The sequence below is a fragment of the Triticum dicoccoides genome, chromosome 2A, assembly GCF_002162155.2.
Source record: "Triticum dicoccoides isolate Atlit2015 ecotype Zavitan chromosome 2A, WEW_v2.0, whole genome shotgun sequence".
NCBI classification, from domain to species: Eukaryota; Viridiplantae; Streptophyta; class Magnoliopsida; order Poales; family Poaceae; genus Triticum; species Triticum dicoccoides.
Genome location: NC_041382.1, coordinates 780127128 through 780133927, shown reverse-complemented (window position 1 = coordinate 780133927; position 6800 = coordinate 780127128). Strand labels below are relative to the sequence as shown.

The following is a 6800-nucleotide window of genomic DNA, read 5'->3' as shown; positions in this document are numbered from 1 at the left end:
AGATCGCCAAGTTGGACGCGGAATCGGCGAAGAGGAGGGGCCGAAGAGTGGTCATCAACGTCAATGCCGCCGCGGCCAAGTTCGCCGCCGAGCGCGATGCGATGGAGGCCGCGGTCAACGAGATGGGGGACATCGTCAACAAAGCGCACACCCTTCTCATACTTGGCATGTGCCGTCCGGACGGTTTCCCTGCAGCAGTCGTCGGCCCCGCGAGCACAGGTTCGTCGGTCACCCGGCCTCCGCACTGCCAGTCGCGGACCACGCCCATGTCGCCCGACTTTCCCCCGCCAAGGCACGACGACCAGACTCGTTTGTCGGGGTCGCCGGACATTGGCGTGATCGCGCCGTCCACACTGCGCCCCTCGGCCGTCATCGACATCAACGTCACGCTTGGGTCTAGCAGCGGCGGCCGGCCGGCCGTCAAGATGCAAAGAAAGCAAGCACGTGCACCATGTCAAGATGCAAAGAAAGCGAGCCATTGTTCATCGACGAGCTCACCCAAAGAACGAAAGCACAAAAAAGGAGGAAGAGTATTCGCATGGGTTCATATACACAAGATGAGGACAAGTTGATTTGCCAATGTTGGCTGGAGATTAGCCAAGATCCGAAGACCGACGCGCAACAAAAGGGCCTTGTTCTTTGGATGAGAGTCCATAAAACATTCCATGAAAGGAAGATGTTTGAGCCCCCTATCAAATGACAAGCAACCATGGCATCACCTCGATTCAAAAGAGGTGGTTGTTCATCCAACAAGAGTGTAACAAGTATTGCGCCGCACTTGAGAGTGTTGAAGCACGGCCCGTGAGTGGTCTCGGCATTGGGGACATGGTATGCTCTCCTTATCCTAGTCCTTTTCCTTGCTACGACCATGTGAGACTTCGGCCTTGTATATGTTTGCATGTTCAATTGTTGTTGATCATGTGGTGTAGGCATTTCAATCTTTGGAAGCATTCAAGGCCCGGCACAATGACAAGCCATTCACTCTTACACATTGTTGGACGATCATCAACAATTGCCCTAAGTTCAAGGATCAATGCCGTGAACTTCAAAGGAAGCGAGGCAAGAAGACGCCCAAGTTCGCTGGAGGTGGAGATGGCGAAGCGTTGAAGAGGCCGAGGGGCAAGACCAACTCCAAGGTGGACGACATACGTGATGCCTCATCCATGGCCTTGCATGACACTTTGCATGGCATGATGTCTCAAAAGAATATGAGGGACGAGAAGAAGCGGCAAAGCAAGGACGAGCAAATGAAGCAATACCTAGAGCTTCAAAGGAAGAAGCTTGAAATGGAGGAGGCGGCCAAGAGGAGGAAGATCTGCATGGAGGAGGCGTCCCGGCAAAGGCAGCTCGACATCGAGGCCGCCATTGTCTCGGCCAGGCAGAGGCAGCTCGAGATCGAGGACATCAATGCCGCAACCAAAGTAGAGGAGGTGGCCTTTGCGATCATGAGCGTGGACTTGTCCAAGATGAGCAAGAAGACGAGGGCCTGGTTCGAGGCCAGGCAGAAAGAGATGTTGGACGCCGACGGCCTGAACTAGGTCGTCCGATTGGCCGTGGCTGTTCTTTTTGGAGGCTGGTATGGGTACCGTTCGCCCGCTGGGCTGCTGGCTGTGTGCCGGTGAGAAAAACATTCATTTTGGAGGCCGGCTGTGTTGCCGGTGAGGACAACTATTCATTTTGGAGGCTGGCTGTGTTGCGGCGATGGACGTGTAGGCCGCTGGCTCTGTTGTCGGCGTGGACTAGGGCCGCTGGCCTGATGAACTAGGGATTGTCATTTGAAACGTTGCTCTCTTTTTAAAATAAAGACGGACAAAATGAGGCAAATGGATGCGGCCGCGCTGGGCACACCACCACTGCATCTCATGACACGCCCGGATACGACTCTACTGCTCTACCCTAATGGATAGAATCCGGATAAAACGACGTCTGTTTGGGGTCGCGCGGTGGAGTTGGCCTAACTACTGGCCTCGGCGTACTGTTCGTTGACATGCCACGAGCAGAAACACGGGATCCGGGAGCTTGGTCGGCACAAGTACATTACGCACATGACTTCTGCAATCTGCATCACCACGTACGTGATCAAGCATGTGCACTTGGATCGTGGTGTAGCTTGCCACCTACTCGATCTCGTTTTGGATCTCTGCTCCCGCTTAATTACTCCGACGACTTTGATGTCAAGCATCGATCGATCGATCATCTAGTTCCTCTATAAATAAGGGCATCTCGTTGACGTGAGGAAGCCACACTCCATAGCAGCTAGTGCCAAAGTAGCACTAGTACTCTGCAGGCACTGAGCTCATCAAGGTAGCTTAGCTAGGATCAATGGCGTCGAGCAGGACAGCAGCGATGCTGGTCCTCGTGGCCGCGGTGCTGTGCCCTGCAGCCTTGTCCAAGCCGTCGGCGGCGTTCATCTCTATGCCCACCGACCACGTCGGTGGCCGTATTCCTCCCGTCTCCCCCGCCGATGGACTCGCCTTCGACTTCCATGCATGCCGACTCCTGCCCGCAGTTGCAGGACGTGGTGCGCTCCGCCGTGGAGACCGCGCTCCAGAGCGAGATCGCCCTCGCCGCCGGCCTCCTTCGCATCTTCTTCCACGACTGCTTCCCTCAGGTAATTTAATCCAGCTAGCTAGATCTCATGTTAAAGGAAAGTGTGATCTACCTAACTGATGGCAAAGATGGTAATGGTACTCTCTTCGTCCGAAAAGACTTGTCCCAATCTTGTCTCTTAAATGGATATATCTAGCACTACCTTGATGCTAGATACATCTATTTGAGGGTTAATTTTTTTCGGACGAAGAAAGTACTATAGTAAGATTCGTCACAATGAAAAATAATATTTTTATTAACATATTACCTTGGTCTTAAAGTTTTTGTTTTAGATTTGTTCAAATACAGATATGTCTAGATACAAATCTAAGACAAAAAATTTAGGATCGTAAAATGTACGCATATATATCGACTAATGGTAAAAAATAAATATTTAAGAGCATAATTTGTTTCGTGGTTGTACAGGGCTGTGACGCGTCGGTCCTTCTGACGGGAGACGGCAGCGAGCTCCAGTTGCCGCCGAATCTGACGCTCCAACCGCGGGCGCTGCAGCTCATTGAGTCCATCCGTGCCCAGGTGCACGCCGCCTGCGGACCCGTCGTCTCCTGCGCCGACATCACGGCCCTCGCCACCCGCGATGCCGTTGCCTTCTCCGGGGGTCAGGGCTACGACGTGCCGCTCGGCAGGCTCGACAGCCTCGCGCCGGCGCCGAGCTCGGCTGTCTTCGATCTCCCCCAGGCCAGCTCCAACGCCTCCACGCTCATCGACGTCTTCGATACCCGCAACCTCGACAATGTCGACCTCGTCGCGCTCTCAGGTGGCCACACCATCGGGAAGGGCCACTGCAGCTCCTTCTCCAACCGCTTCTCCGAGGACTCCGACTTCGTCCGAAGCCTCGCCTCCAACTGCTCCAGCGACTTCAACCGGCTGCAGGACCTCGACGTCACCACCCCGGACGTGTTCGACATCAAGTACTTCACCAACCTGCAACAGGGAAAGGGGGTGTTCACCTCCGACCAGAAGCTCACCGCGGACTGGCGCACCGAATGGGTTGTCAACGGCTTTGCCGGGAACCACTGGTGGTTCTTCGGCCAGTTTGCTGCTTCCATGACCAAGCTCGGGAATCTCCAGGGGCCCCAAGGAAACGTCGGCGAGATCCGTCGCAACAGCTGCTTCGTGCGCAATGGACAGAGCATCCTCACCACCACCAGCGACGAGGGGCTCGCCGCCTCTGCTTGAGATCACCGATGTTAGCGAGATTAATGTCTTAATAAGAGCTCGCTAGCTAATGTAGCCCATGTTATTCTAGATTTACTCTTGTTTAAAATCATACTATAGCACTTTGTTCTGGGACTCCTAAAAGGCGCGCTTCGCCTCGGTGTGCTATAATTCTTTTATAGGGCCAAAACAGTCTTTTTGTTTGCGGGAGCGACGACGAGATTTTCGAAATGCACAAAAACACGGTGTCCAATCCAACAGCTCCACCTGCACAGTGGCAGAGCGTCGTGGGAATAATTTCGGGCCCGGGCCCCCCTTCCAGGAGGAAAATTTACCAAATACACTTACTAATCTGCTAATTACTCTATTAATCCTCCGGCGTATCTGATCACCCTAGCCTTTTTTATGTCATACACACTCATTTGGCTCCCCTTAATATTTGATTCACGCTCCGCCACAGCACCTGCAGCACCCCGCACGCACAATTCGGCGCCCTAAATTTGCAGCCCCGTAGCTCACGCGCACACCCGTGCGCTAATTTGTTTTAGCATGCTCTACTTTACAGCGACTGCGTGAGTGATGTTTTTGTCTCCAGCGTAAAAAACGAGGTGTTTTTTGCGTGTGAGGCAATTTCTTAAAAAACGAGGTGTTTTTTGCGTGTGAGGCAATTTCGAGGTGCCTGTTGGAGATGCTCTAATTGTCTAATTACTCGTCTTTTTCGAAAACATACATAGTGGTTATGCAACTCAGATCCACCCAACGAACGTGAGTAATTTAACCGGAACCGTACTAGGATCCCACAGTCGTACGTCCAGCTAGCTTTCAGTCAAATGCATGCATTTCTCAAATGAGAAAAATTTGGAAAAACCTTGAATTGGTAGAGGAAGTCTGAATTTAACCTTGATCTCTCAATCCCTGAACCGGAGCCGGAGACTAAGGACCCGATCCACACCGTGCTCTAGCTCACCGCCCATGAAGCTCGGCGTGCATCATCTGTGAGTGCGGCCCGGTACTTACTGATGAGGAGGAGCAGCCGCGGCCTGTTGCTGCCGCTCGTCAGCCCAACCCGTATGCCTACTTTGAGGATCTCTCGTCCCTTAGAGTGTGAAGAGGACATCGACACATGGAGGAGGAAGACGACGACGGCGGCGAGGGCGGCGACTAGACGGCGCCGGCCACTGAGTAGATTAGGTAGTGTCTAGGTAGCAATGTTATTGTTTATTTTGAAAATGTTGTTAAACAATATTTTTCGTCACTAATTATAGTTCCTATAAAATTATCTTGCTGAAACATGCGTATGGTATGTCTACTTTGAGCTCCATATGGAGGATGATGATCGTAGATGTGGCCAATGTGCTAGAGTTGTGTTTAGCTACATGAGATGGGGTCCGCCTAAAAGAGGATGGAGAGAGGCATGATGACACAAGTTCATCGGGAAATTAAGTGATCCTCAACAAATTGTCATGCTCTAGGATCCCCAGACTATAACACATCAGAAGTACTAGCACGCGCCTTGCAAGTAATTGGATAGATTAGTGTGAACTTTGCCAGATTTAAATCGAGCTTTGGAATTGAGAAGAGCCAGTGAGGGTTCGCTGTCTCGCTAAAGATCTAGAGGTCTAGCTCACAACTCTAGTACGTAGAGTCGTCATACTGACAACTTCCATATCGCATATAAAGCGCTCCATATGAAACATTGATAAAACATAGAATACTATTTTCGAAGTATGACGATATGGAAATTGGCAAGGCCCTCTTCCAACTGCTCCAAGGAGGGGTCTAGAGGACCCCACGGTGATTTCCGGAACATTTTCTGGGAGGCGAAACGGAGGCTGGCCTAAAAGATTTGGGAGGCGCCAGGAAGAGCAATGGGAGAGAGGAGAGGCGGTGTTGGCCTTTTATAGGCCGTCGGAGCCACTATTAAGAAGCAGTTGAGGAGAGTGCACTTGACGGACGATCAACAAGGGGCGCACTTCCCGGTGAGAAATGCAGCGACGCTCACACGGCTCTGGCCTTCTCGCACGTGTGGCTCCCGCCTTCTCGCACAGTCCTGCCTGTTCGCATGGATCCTCCCGGCTTGCTTGCATGCAGGCCATGAGATAATGTCGTGTGGTGGCCATCCGGCATTGGATCCGGAAGGCGTGGGCAGGGCATTAACGGCCGGGTGTCGTCCCCGATGGTGAGGGAGGCGGTGCCATTTCAATCGTGTGGGCAGCGCAAGGAGGCATAATCTGAAACTTCGCTCATGTGCTGGCGGTTGGGTTTGAAGTAAGCTCTGTTAAACACAAGGTTTTGGGAAACTGCACGACACCCGTTAAGGGTGTGGCTATCTCATATATATAAGGGGTACACCAAGGTGTACGATACAATATACAAGACATATACAGAAGCTATATGTAAATACAGTCTAACACCCTCCCTCAATCTTAACTATGCCCTGAAGTACAAAGTATGTTAAGATTGCGCCTGCAGCCTACAAACTGAGGTTGTGGAAGAGGCTTCGTAAAAATGTCAGCAAGTTGATCTTTGGAGGAGATGAACTTGATGTGGAGTAGCTTCTGTGCAACACGTTCCCGTACAAAATGATAGTCAACTTCTATGTGCTTTGTCCGAGCATGAAACACTGGATTAGATGAGAGATATGTAGCTCCAATGTTATCACACCAAAGGACAGGCGGCTGAGTTTGAGGAACTCCCAACTCTCTCAATAAGGACTGTACCCATATGATCTCAGCTGTAGCATTTGCAACGGCTTTATATTCTGCTTCGGTGCTACTCCTGGACACTGTAGCTTGTTTGCGAGCAGCCTAGGCGATCAAGTTAGGACCAAAGAAGACAGCATGTCCCCCCGTGGATCGCCTGTCATCTGGATTACCAGCCCAGTCTGCATCTGAAAAAGCTGAAAGTGCAAAAGACGGCGCTGGCAGAAGAAGTAAACCATATGCTGCAGTGAGGCGTACATAACAAAGAATACGCTTCACCGCTGACCAGTGAGTAGTCCGAGGAGCATGAAGAAACTGACAAACACGATT

General features: G+C 51.6%; 1 pseudogene; it reads left to right on the top strand.

Annotated features, from left to right (window-relative positions):
• The first annotated feature begins 2251 nt into the window (after positions 1-2251).
• On the top strand, positions 2252-3959 carry LOC119357252 (annotated as a pseudogene).
• Positions 3960-6800: the final 2841 nt, after the last annotated feature.